At 40.9% G+C, this 13,880-nt stretch overlaps 1 protein-coding gene across 1 annotated transcript in view; it reads left to right on the forward strand.

Moving 5' to 3' along the window:
* Positions 1-6,147: 6,147 nt before the first annotated feature.
* Positions 6,148-13,880, forward strand: part of LOC130923706 (complexin-2-like) — a 119,557-nt gene continuing 111,824 nt past the window's right edge. The window contains exon 1 of the mRNA XM_057849621.1: positions 6,148-6,348. The gene's annotated coding sequence lies outside the window, so the exon portion shown is untranslated. The remainder of the gene's footprint in view (positions 6,349-13,880) is intronic.

A 13,880-nucleotide genomic window follows, 5' to 3' on the forward strand; every position in this document is an offset into this window, starting at 1 on the left:
ATGTGCTTGTAAATCGGTGTGCATGTAGTGTGTATTCGGTATGAGTAAAGCTATTATTGTGACGTCGGTCCCTTGTGGCGTCTCTGATGTCTGCTCAGCCCTCAAATATCCCTGAGGAGAAAATGTTCAACCTGCAGCCTGGACAACAAGCTGTGTGTTGGTTTCATTTGTAATTTTTGGGTTATAAGGCGCACCTGGCTAAATATTTGACAAGAAAACAGTATTCATTCATATAGTGCTGCAACGATTAATCAATTAACTTCAGTATTCGATTAGAAAAAAAAGATTCGAATTAAATTTTGCTGCTTTGAGTATTTGTTTAAAGTGGCGTTGTAATGGTTTGTTTTGAAAGTGTTTGCATTTAGTTTTATTGATTTGGGTGGATACACTACCCTCTAGTCTGCTTGATTTTACGTGGCTGAATCCAGCTGCTCACTGTTAAGCGCAAACAAAAACTTATGTTGGTTTTATGTTTTTTAATGTATTCGTAATTTAGTTTATTGGTATATTTGGCCCTTTTTTTGTGGGAATATGTGTCTGGACCTTTTGGTACGAGTTTTGGAAAAAAACAAAAACAAAAAAACTTTAGCATATTATAGCATTTAAGCTAGCGGACTTTAGCCAATTGTTCTTTTGGTGTACATACAGTGGGGCAAATAAGTATTTAGTCAACCAATAATTGTGAAAGTTCTCCCACTTGAAAATAATAGACATGTCAACATGGGTAAACCTCAACCATGAGAGACAGAATGTGAAAAAAAAATAACAGAAAATCCCATTGTTTGATTTTTAAAGAATTTATTTGCAAATCATGGTGGAAAATAGGTATTTGGTCAATCCCAAAGGTTCATCTCAATACTTTGTTGGCAATAACGGAGGACAAAGGTTTTCTGTAACACTTCACAAGCTTTTCACACACTGTTCCGCGTATTATGGCCCATTCCTCCATGCAGATCTCCTCTAGAGCGGTGATGTTTTGGGGCTGTCGTTAGGCAACACGGACTTTCAACTCCCTCCACAGATATTCTATGGGGTTGAGATCTGGACACTGGCTAGGCCACTCCAGGACCAAAAATGCTTCTTAAGAAGCCACTCCTTTGTTGCCTTGGCTGTGTGTTTGGCATCATCGTCATGCTGAAAGACCCAGCCACGTCTCATATTCAATGCCCTTGCTGATGGAAGGAGATTTTCACTCAAAATCTCTCGATACATGGCCCCATTCATTCTTTCCTTTATACAGATCAGTCGTCCTGGTCCCTTTGCAGAAAAAAAGCTCCAAAGCATGATGTTTCCACCCCAAAGCTTCACAGTGAGTATGGTGTTCTTCGGATGCAATTCAGTATTCTTTCTCCTCCAAACACGAGAACCTGTGTTTCTACCAAAAAGTTCTATTTTGGTTTCATCTGACCATAACACATTCTCCCAGTCCTCTTCTGGATCATCCAAATGCTTTCTAGCGAACCGCAGACTGGCCTGGACGTGTACTGGCTTCAGCAGGGGGATGCGTCTGGCAGTGCAGGATTTGAGTCCCTGGCGGCGCATTGTGTTACTGATAGTAGCCTTTGTTACTGTGGTCCCAGCTCTCTGTAGGTCATTCACTAGGTCCCCCGGTGTGGTTCTGGGATTTTTGCTCATCGTTCTTGTTATCATTTTGATGCCACGGGGTGAAATCTTGCTTGGAGCCCCAGACCGAGGGAGATTATCAGTGGTCTTGTATGTGTTCCATTTTCTAATAATTGCTCCCACAGTTGATTTCTTTACACCAAGCGTTTTACCTATTGCAGATTCAGTCTTCCCAGCCTGGTGCAGGTCTACAATTTTGTCTCTGGTGTCCTTCGACAGCTCTTTGGTCTTGGCCATAGTGGAGTTTGGAGTGTGACTGACTGAGTTTGTGGACAGGTGCCTTTTATACCGATAATGAGTTAAAACAGGTGCCATTAATACAGGTAACGAGTGGAGCCTCGTTAGACCTCGTTAGAAGAAGTTAGATCTCTTTGACAGCCAGAAATCTTGCATGTTTATAGGTGACCAAATACTTATTTTTCACTCTAATTTGGAAATAAATTCTTTAAAAATCAAACAATGTGATCTTCAGGGTTTTTTTCCACTAACATTTATCTTTTAAGAACTACAAGTCTTTCTATCCATGGATCGCTTTAACAGAACGTTAATGTTAATGCCATTTTGTTGATGTATTGTTATAATAAACAAATACAGTACTTATGTACCGTATGTTGAACGTATATATCCGTCTTGTGTCTTATCTTTCCATTCCAACAATAATTTACAGGAAAATATGGCATATTTTATAGATGGTTTGAATTGCGATTAATTACGATTAATTAACATTTAAGCTGTGATTAACTCGATTAAAAATTTTAATCGTTTGACAGCCCTAATTTTAACCTTTCCAAAGATACACATGCATATAGGACAATTTGGAAATTTAGCCAAATTGGGGTTCTCAGAGCGGAACTTCAAGTCACATGAGTGTTTTCCGCCATATAGATTTTTTTCGTCTTCTGGTGATATAAACAAAAGAGTCCCAAGGTTGACTTTTGCCCTATCCCACCCCCACCTCACCACGGCGAGCTGTTTATCAATGCAATTGATTGTCAGACATGGCGCCCTCCACCCGGTGTGCCCAGAAGGCCTCTGAGAATGAATTAATGTGAATTAGTATTGACCGGTGACCCTCATCAATACCCATCTGAGACACAAGGAGAAAGGCTGCAGCTGCTCCAACTAACACATTGTGGAAAAACGTGATAGCGCGAGCGTTGCGACTTGCTCTTGCTGATGAACAATAGCGCGCTAACTGCTCCTTTGCCTACACAATAGCCACATGCTTATTTTCTTGCATGCCACATAATAAAGTAATAAGCGCTTCTTGTTTGGAGCAACCATACTGTTATTAAGGCTCTCCGTTCTGGTGTTGTGGCTGCTGGAACTCACAGCACGCAAGAAATGCTCTGAATCATGTGATGCTGGGATGAACGGGGGTAGAAAATGTCTGTGTAGCTCACGATATGATACGATTTGCGATGCAAGGCTTACTATAACGATGATCTCACGATATGATTGATACTCGGGTTTGGAAATCGTTCTGGGATATTCTACAAAACAACTCATCTTCATCCTTCCGCAGTGAGTTTATCACAAGTAGATGTTGAAGTGGGAGGGGATTCGTTCATTTGCTGCTATCCCGTCCCACTTCAAACCGATTGGACATCGATGGCAGTCATTGGCCAGGAAATTTTGAGGCATTTTCAGGTCACTTTCTCTTGATTTTTGGGTTACTGAAAAGGAAGTGACTTAACAATGTCTCCAAATGAATAGGAAGTGACTCTGAATCATCAGGAAGTAACCTGTGAGTTAATTGTGAGGCATGTAATGTCATTTCTTGGCAATTTTCGGTCACTTTCTGTTGATTTTGAGGCATTTACAGGTCACTTTCTCCTGATTTTGGGTTACTGGAACAATTCACATCATTTGCTGTTGATGTGTGGTCGCTTCCTGTTGATTTTGGGGCATTTACGGGTCACTTCCTGTTGATTTTGGGGGCACTATAAGGTCACTTTCTGTGTATTTTGGGTCACTGGGACATTTTCATATCATTCCCAGTGGATTTTGGGTCATTGACAGTTGATTTTGGGTCAGTTACAAGGGCGTAGGTTTGTATTGGGACGGTAGGGACATAACACCACCAACTTTTAAGGATGCTGAAATTGTCCCCACCAACTTTTAAGCAACCCTATTTGTATTATATAACGGGTTCAGTTATATAGGTAATTTAGATTGTCTTCCCATAAGTTGTAAGGATAGAATTGATCCTTTTCACTTGCTGAACGTGCTGGTCCATTTTTTCAAACTCACGTTTGATTGGCTGATGACTAGAACCCCCACATTCACACAATCCCGACATAAAATACATGTTGACATATTCTCTGCCCCCTTTGAAGAGGAGTGATTTTAGAAGTTTTTTTCCTGCCAGCAGCAGCAGCCACTGTAAGTAATGTAAAAAGACGTCAATGTTGTGAAGGTGGGGAACACACCACTAATTTTGCAACTGAAAGTCCGACTTGCATCAGAGTTAGCATTACAATAAACTGTGTGAACTTGATAACCTGTAAAACACAAGTAGAAAGCTGCTTAGAGACGTGTCTTGCTGTACCTTTTCTACTGTTAGCGTTAATTCAACTGTGCATTTATTCCCTAATTAAAATGTATGTATTTTCTCCATCATTAAAAAAATATTTTTTATTTGCAGCCTATGCATATTTATACCCCCCGCCCCAAAAAAACCCCCACAACCACTGTAAATTTTCTTTATATGAAGCAAGCACTTTGAAAAAATGACTTCCTCCCATGAAAATAATTTTACTGTAACTTTTTTGATTTTTATGTAGGAGCCAGCTATTTTTGAGAAAATGTAGCCAATCTGTTTGGTCTTATTAATGTTCCGTCCCCAGCAAAAAGTGTACATGCAGGTTATGCTGTTATAACGTCCCTACCAATGTTGAGACCAAACCTACGCCCTTGGTCAGTTACGTGTCACTTTCTTTTGTCATTTGCTGTTGATTTTCGGTCACTTTCTGTTGATTTTGAGGCATTTACAGGTCACTTTCTCTTGATTTTGGGTTACTGGAACAATTCACATCCTTTCCTCTTGATTTTTGGTCGCTTTCTGTTGATTTTGTGGCATTTACGGGTCACTTTCTGTTGATTTTGGGGTACTGGGGCATTTCATGTCATTCCCTGTTGATTTACAGTCACTTTCTGTTGATTTTGTGGCATTTACGGGTCAGTGCCTGTTGATTTGGGGGCAATTAGGGGGTCAGTTCATATCAATTTTGAGGCACTTAAAGGAAGACTTTCTGTTTAATTTAGGTTACCTGGGCATTTCACGTCATTTCCTGTTGATTTTGGGTCATTTAAGGGGTCATTTCCAGTTGATTTCAAGGCATTTTCAGGTCATTTTCTCTTGATTTTTGGGTTACTGAAAAGGAAGTGACTTAAGAATGTTTCCAAATGAATAGGAAGTGACTCTGAATCATCGGGAAGTAACCTGTGAGTTCATTTTGAGGCATTTAATGTCACTAGCGGTGCATTGTGTTACTGATAGTAGCCTTTGTTACTGTGGTCCCAGCTCCCTGTAGGTCATTCACTAGGTCCCCCCGTGTGGTTCTGGGATTTTTGCTCACCGTTCTTGTTATCATTTTGACGCCACGGGGTGAAATCTTGCATGGAACCCAAGAACGAGGGAGATTATCAGTGGTCTTGTATGTCTTCCATTTTCTAATAATTGCTCCCACAGTTGATTCCCTTACACCAAGTGTTTTACCTATTGCAGATTCAGTCTTCCCAGCCTGGTGCAGGTCTACAATTTTGTCTCTGGTGTCCTTCGACAGCTCGTTGGTCTTGGCCATAGTGGAGTTTGGCGTGTGACTGACTGAGATTTTGGACAGGTGTCATTTATACCGATAATGAGTTAAAACAGGTGCCATTAATACAGGTAACGAGTGGAGCCTCGTTAGAAGAAGTTAGACCTCTTTGACAGCCAGAAATCTTGCTTGTTTGTAGGTGACCAAATACTTATTTTCCACTCTAATTTGGAAATAATTTCTCTAAAAATCAAACAATATGATTTTCTGTTTTTTTTCCTCCACATTTTCTCTCATGGTTGAGGTTTACCCATGTTGACAATTACAGGCCTCTCTAATCTTTTCAAGTAGGAGAACTTGCACAATAGGTGGTTGACTAAATACTTATTTGCCCCACTGTAAATCAATATTCTCTTGCACATATTTATTTTTGTGCACTTTCAACTGGTTTGATAGCGTTAATAAACGTAACATCCTTGACAAACTGTGTTATGTTTATTTATTTATGTATTTATTTATTTTTTAAGGGGGGTGTCAAACATCCCCAGGGCACCATGTAGACTAGGACCGCCACTGGTTGCAAGCCTATTCAAGAAATAAACGTATATGTGTGAGATCAAACCCTTCAACGTGTGATTGATAGCCCAGCCCGGCCATGATGGGAATGGGGGGGCGTGGAAAAAAAGAGGAGGAGGAGGGGGGTCGTTAGCGGGACGTTTTCCCTCCTCTGCTTGACTCTCTCCATCCTGTCACGGCGTGATTCTCATCTTCCACCTCCTCCTCCTCTCTTCCTCGCTCTCCACTCGTGCAGGCAGTAGCAAGGACGTCCTCCTCCTCCTCTTCCTGCTGTTCCTCCTCCTCCTCATCTTCCTACTCTTCCTCTCCCTTCTTCTTCTCCTGCAGACGATGCGAGCGAGCGGCCGCTAGGACAACTTCTTCTTTTTCGTGCCCGTGCGGATCGAAGGTAAATAATCGCCGTTCGATGCCGATGTCGCGTGGGGAGCTGTCCGCCGGCCGCGGTGCTGAAAGCGCCTCCGAGACCGAGGAAGCGCACGCTCGCGCCGGTGTTTTTCCGCGCACACGAGGTCGGCAAAACGTGCACGAGCGCCGCGCACGTTCCTTTTACGAAAGGTGAAGAAGCCCAAGCAGGGTGGGATGCAAAGTTTGACCCTTGCACCCTTTCTTGTCCGGTCACCTGTGCACGCACACAAGTAGAGCTACACAGTTTCAACAAGAGGAAAACATTCATTTTAATTGTCGGAAATATATAAACTGCAAAGTGGAAGAAGTGTACTAATATTGTGTGCTGGTTGTGTGCTTTGTTATTCGTTACGATGGAGTGTCGCGCTGATATCATTGTTTCGGGCTCCCGGTACAGATTCTGACACCTCCTGTCGATATTGTGTACCGATACCGCATTGTTTTGAAAAATGTACTATTAGTGTTCTTGCAATAATAAATTACTGAATACTCACATGACTTTAAAGTAAATGCTATCATGGCTTGGTCTTGAAGGAATCTGACCTTTTAGCCAGACTGCCGGAATCACACCAGCCGAACCGCCGGACCCGCGCAGGTCCAACGACCCGGGCCGGCGAGACCCCAACATCGCGACCAAAAGGCCAAACTCCGCACGTTCACATTTTTAAAATGAAAAAATATATATATAAATTGATTTTCTACATATGCAACCATACAAAAGACAAGAACAGACAGAACAAATGTAGGCAAACCAACAATAACCAACAACAACAAAAACAGCAAGCTGGGACTAGCAAACAAGAACATCATTAAAGGCGTGCAGAACAATATAAGCTATACAAGGGAGAAAGTACTTTATTACATAAATGCCCTCGTCAGAATGGCAGAAACATTGTGCGTTCACCTTATTCCATTTAGAAAGCTGGAAAAAGTTTTCGAAGCATAAGTTGACAATTTATTGAGGTCGACAGCGATCAAACAGCAAGGAAAACAGAAAATAGACTCAGGCGGGGAGGCAAGGTCACCCTATCATACGTCATCAAAAGGTTCCCGAGAAAAATGACAACGCTTAGGTAAACATTCTGTATTTTGAAGGCTCTCGCTGGGCGGGCCGTGGGCTTGAAGAACTGTGTGTTTGGGTGTTGTTTATGTTAGGTTTTGTGTTTTCTCCTAGTGTGACTTATCCTTGTGATTGCCCATTGATTTCACCTGTTATGCCTGCTCCTAGTGTATCCTCCAACCTGCATCCTCCTGTGTCACCCACCTGTTCCTCGTAGACTCGTTACCCTGTCTCTGTGTCTATATAAGCTCCCCTTATTTGATGAGTTTTGTCGTGACATTGTCAATGTTCATGTCCACGTTCTGTTCAGCATTATTCTCGACTATCCAAGCCCTCATGTTCCAAGTAAGCTTTTTTTTTTTTAATTTCTTTTGTTAGTGACAGTTTTGTTTGCCTCTGTGTTTTCTTTGGATCACCACAGCCTTTGTTTTGTAGTTTGTTTTTTTGTTGGCTATAATTAAATCATTTTTGCACTGTTCATCTGCCTCGCCTCCCTGTCCCTGCATTTGGGTCCACACACCATCTGCCTGCCGGCAATCCTGACAGTTTAAGATTATTGTCTATTTGTGGATTGGACAGGAGGATTCGGGAGTTACTGTTGTCAGGGCAACGAGGGTTGTGGATTTCGTCACCTCAGCGTCAAAGGGGCTGTTGGAGTCTTGTCAGTCGTGTTATCAGTTGGATACGGGGCGTTCTCTGGTGTCCCTTGTGTTGGGGCAGGGCATCCCGCCATTTGTTCTGGACTGTCTGCGAGAACTGATTGCAAGAGTTGGTGGTGCAGACGTGAACTTTTCAGCGTCAATCTTGCTCAGTCAGTTGCACGACGTAGACCGGATTATCGTCTGTTTGTGGATTGGACAAGAGGATTTGGGAGTTATTGTTGTCAGGGCAATGAGGGTTGTGGATTTTGCCACTTCAGCGTCAAAGGGGCTCTTGGAGTCTTGTCAGTCGTGTTATGAGTTGAATATCGGGCGTTCTCCGGTGTTCCTTGTGTTGGGACAGGGCGTCCCACCATTTGTTCTGGACTGTCCTGGAGAACTGATTGCGGGAGTTGGTGGTGCAGACGTGGGCTTGTCAGCGTCACTCTTTCTCAGTCAGTTGCATGATGCACACGTTGGGCTTCCGTGATGAGAAGACGTCATGAATCTGTTACGCCATATATTCTGCTGTAGAGCTGTCACAAACGACTAATTTCCTCCCGATTAGTCAGCCGGCTATTTTTACGATTAGTCGACTAATCTAATAATTTTTTATTTTTTTTTACTACTTTAATAATGAAATTTTTGTTGAAGCTTATTAATCCACAAAAACATTTTGGAACACCTAAATTCTTTATTAACGTATAACTAAATAACATAAATATCAATAATAATTCACAAACAATGAGGTCAAATGCTGCTGGCATTAACTAGTGCAAAAAAAAATGTAAACGGAAACACTGTGACTTCACCTTTCTAACAGGAGTCAAAACAATTCTTACTCTTTTTGTGGTATGTCATTGTCTATATTGTTCTGAATGTTAAAATCAGTTGCAATGTCCTGGACAACTATTTTCAGAATACTTTGTGTGAGTTCAGATGCTTTTTCTGGTGTGCATTCCGCATTTTGGGGGGATGGAAAAAACTGTTCAACTTTGGTTTGTTTTAACCTGAAGACAGATAAAGTAGAGGGGACACTGAAATATTACAATTATTTTGAATGAAAGGCACACATACTCACAGTAACAAAAATTAAATATAGTATTAATTTTGTAGTATACCTATTACCTCTACATGTATATGGCGGAAAACACTCAGGTGACTTGAAGTTCCGCTCTGAGACCCCCAATTTGACCAGAATTCAGAATTGTCCGATATGCACGTGTGATACATCATTGGAAAGCTTAAAATCTCAAATTTCTTAGGGAAAAAACATTTTGAACAGGAGGGCATTTTTTTTTAATAATACTTTTTAAACAGCAAAACCCTATCTGGTGGTGAGAACACGCGAGAGCAGAATTACAGACGCCATGACTTTAACGAGATATTATCGCATACTTATCTTGTTTTGATCCGAAAACTCCACGTAGCATGTATCACTGAGTGTCAAGACACAGCTGTGAATGGCCAAAGCTGGATTTTTGGGGGATTTTATGTGTGAAACATGGTAATATAACAAGGGTCGCGATGCAGAAATCGCAGACATCAAGGAGTAGTTGAGATGTTCTTTTTCATAAATTTACCCTTTTAAATGTTGTTTTTCAATTTTTCTTTGTTTGGATCAATTATTTATCATCTAACATATCGGAGAAAATGCGATAGTAACAATAAAAATAAAATTAAGCGATAGTTATGAGGAAGATATCCGTGACTTCTTTACAGACACCAATTTTTTCATTGTGACGTAATTTTTGTAAAAGTTTAAAATATTCGAGTGAATCATTTTTTTTAAGTCGTTTTTTTTTTTTTTTAAACGAAATATTAGACATCAATTAATGATTCTAAGCTAAAAATGACAGACATTTTGAATAATAAATTTGATTACTTAACTTGTTTTCATGGCTGGGTTGACACAAACAGTTGCGCGACGTCTGTAAACGGGGGTTTTCAGGGTAAAACGGGCAAATTAAAAATAGTTCGGGAGCTTAATGTGCCATGAATCTGTTATGGAAGCATGTAGACATATTGTTCTATCAAACACAACAGTTATTTTGGCTTAAAATACAGCAGTTTCTTTTAAAGAGGAGTGCAAGAGCAGAAACGGCTTTTTCAGTCTTGTCTGTGTTTTCCGCCATATACACATTAATACTTTATAATAATAACTAACATTAGTGCAGTCATGGATTACAGTAAGCAGGCCAGTGCTGTTTCCATATATATTTTTATTATATTTTGTATATACAGGATATACAGTGCCTTGCAAAAGTATTCGGCCCCCTTGAATCTTGCAACCTTTCGCCACATTTCAGGCTTCAAACATAAAGATATGAAATTTTATTTTTTTGTCAAGAATCAACAACAAGTGGGACACAATCCTAAAGTGGAACAACATTTATTGGGTAATTTAAACTTTTTTAACAAATAAAAAACTGAAAAGTGGGGCGTGCAATATTATTCGGGCCCTTTACTTTCAGTGCAGCAAACTCACTCCAGAAGTTCAGTGAGGATCTCTGAATGATCCAATGTAATCCTAAATGACCGATGATGATAAATAGAATCCACCTGTGTGTAATCAAGTCTCCGTATAAATGCACCTGCTCTGTGATAGTCTCAGGGTTATGTTTAAAGTGCAGAGAGCATTATGAAAACCAAGGAACACACCAGGCATGTCCGAGATACTGTTGTGGAGAAGTTTAAAGCCGGATTTGGATACAAAAAGATTTCCCAAGCTTTAAACATCTCAAGGAGCACTGTGCAAGCCATCATATTGAAATGGAAGGAGCATCAGACCACTGCAAATCTACCAAGACCCGGCCGTCCTTCCAAACTTTCTTCTCAAACAAGGAGAAAACTGATCAGAGATGCAGCCAAGAGGCCCATGATCACTCTGGATGAACTGCAGAGATCTACAGCTGAGGTGGGAGAGTCTGTCCATAGGACAACAATCAGTCGTACACTGCACAAATCTGGCCTTTATGCAAGAGTGGCAAGAAGAAAGCCATTTCTCAAAGATATCCATAAAAAGTCTCGTTTAAAGTTTGCCACAAGCCACCTGGGAGACACACTAAACATGTGGAAGAAGGTGCTCTGGTCAGATGAAACCAAAATTGAACTTTTTGGCCACAATGCAAAACGATATGTTTGGCGTAAAAGCAACACAGCTCATCACCCTGAACACACCATCCCCACTGTCAAACATGGTGGTGGCAGCATCATGGTTTGGGCCTGCTTTTCTTCAGCAGGGACAGGGAAGATGGTTAAAATTGACGGGAAGATGGATGCAGCCAAATACAGGAACATTCTGGAAGAAAACCTGTTGGTATCTGCACAAGACCTGAGACTGGGACGGAGATTTATCTTCCAACAGGATAATGATCCAAAACAATAAAGCCAAATCTACAATGGAATGGTTCAAAAATAAACATATCCAGGTGTTAGAATGGCCAAGTCAAAGTCCAGACCTGAATCCAATGGAGAATCTGTGGAAAGAGCTGAAGACTGCTGTTCACAAACACTCTCCATCCAACCTCACTGAGCTCGAGCTGTTTTGCAAAGAAGAATGGGCAAGAATGTCAGTCTCTCGATGTGCAAAACTGATAGAAACATACCCCAAGCGACTTGCAGCTGTAACTGGAGCAAAAGGTGGCGCTACAAAGTATTAACGCAAGGGGGCCGAATAATATTGCACGCCCCACTTTTCAGTTTTTTATCTGTTAAAAAAGTTTAAATTATTCAATAAATGCTGTTCCACTTCACGATTGTGTCCCACTTGTTGTTGATTCTTGACAAAAAAATTAAATTTCATATCTTTATGTTTGAAGCCTGAAATGTGGCGAAAGGTTGCAAGATTCAAGGGGCCGAATACTTTTGCAAGCCACTGTATGTATATATTTTCCCCAAGTGGGAGCTTTCATGATCCTAATCTATTTAATAATAATTAAAAAAATATATATATATATATAATTATTATATATTAATTATTGTATTAAATAAAAATGCACATTGATACGACGCACATAAAGGCAACTTCCATAAAAAAAAAAAAAAATCGTTAGAAAGTTGTATGGACTTACAATCCGCTATCTTGTTGTTTCTTGTTGTCTTCGAAAATTACACTTGGGTGACGGCGCTTCAAGTGTTCGTTCATAGCCGACGTGCTACCGTGGTATGCGAGCTCAGCTTAGCAAAGAGTACACAAAGTGGCACCCTCCATATTTTCCTTGAAATAATTCCAGCCTCTGGCTATTCTGGTCTGCTTTTTTGGCTTTATGGCGCTTTCACGTGTTATCAATTCAGCCCTTTTTGGTAATTGGCGGTGTTTTCAACTCCTCACCGTAGTACAGTACTTCTCAAATGGTGGGGCGCGCCCCCCCAGGGGGGCGCAGAGCGATGCCAGGGGTGGCGCGAGTGACCTCGGGGAACATGCTTTTTTTTTTTTTTTTTTTGGCCGTACTAGAATAAAGTGTACTTGCACATCCACTCCGTGGGTGGCAGTGGCGCTCTCATTTTCAAAGTGCGTGCAGTATTTTTGAAGGTAAGCAAGAGCACACGGAAGAGACTCATGTAGAGCTGGACTCACGCTGCGACCCACTGTCTTCTCCGGTTCTCACGTGTCCGGCCGAGAAGTGCCGTTTTCGGCTTGGGATCGTCACGACCACCGCCCTCACCTACGGTTCTCCCTCGGCCGCCGAGAATGCGCTTTTTTCGGGCCGTTTGTCTTTTGGCTTTGACTTTTAATATAGTGGGAAATGAGGAAAGACCACTGTTTGCTGAGTCTAAAAATGATTATAGCGGAGATGTCACACCGTGGTGAGGTTTGTCGTGTCATGGTTATTTCCTGCTTTATTTTGAAAGTCTTCCCCTCCTTGTTTCAGAGCACTTGCCCTTCCTCATGTGCTCCCTAATCACCAATTAGTTCCACCTGTTCCCCATTACCTTCTGTGTGTATATATATAGTCAGCCTCCCCTTTGTTTTGTGCCAGAGTGCCTTCGTCCGCTGACGTGTCATTCCAGCCTGCTATCGTCCACAGCCAAAGCTACCACGTGAACCTAGTCCTGAAGAATTTAGTAAGGCTTTTTGAGTTTGTTTGCTGCTTTGCGTTTGATAGTATTTTTGCCTTCCTTGTAAAGTGAATTTTTGTTGAAGAACCTGCCTTTCGATCGCGAATATTTTGTCAGCTTTTCTGAGTTAATTTGTTACTTTGTGTTGATGATGAGATTTTTGCCTCCCACTGTGGAGTGACCTTTTGTTGTGCCATATTGTAAAATAAATACATTTTTGTTAAACAAGAAAACTCTGCATTTGAGTCCTGCCTCGAGTCCAGTCCTGACAGGAGAGTCTGAAGCCAAATCAGTTAAGACGCCACTTAAAGACATTAGACCTCAATCTCATTGATAAGCCGCTTGATTGTTTTTCAGCGAAAACGTGCCAAATATTCCCAATTGTCACAATCGTCCCGCTTTGTCAGTGTTATATCAGTAAACCAGTGATCACTGTGGTGAATCGGCGAAAATAAAAACTTTCCTTCTGTCCAAAGACACTTTTTTCCCCCTTCTATTGTTTTGTTTTTTTCGGTCAAATTTTTTTGGCATGTTGTCTTGAAGAGTAAATGTTTCTAATCAATTTGAATTTGTTATCATTTACTGATTTTATTACATTTTATTTTTCAGTATCAAATGGTCAAAAATGTACCTTGAGTGTATTTTTACAGTTTGGATATGACTTTATTTATTTATTTATTTATTTTTTTTTACTTCAGGCAAATTGATACGCGTTGTCTTTTCTGTTACAAGCAAAACAATGTTAATAAAGTTATA

This window comes from Corythoichthys intestinalis, chromosome 11, assembly GCF_030265065.1.
Source record: "Corythoichthys intestinalis isolate RoL2023-P3 chromosome 11, ASM3026506v1, whole genome shotgun sequence".
NCBI lineage: Eukaryota > Metazoa > Chordata > Actinopteri > Syngnathiformes > Syngnathidae > Corythoichthys > Corythoichthys intestinalis.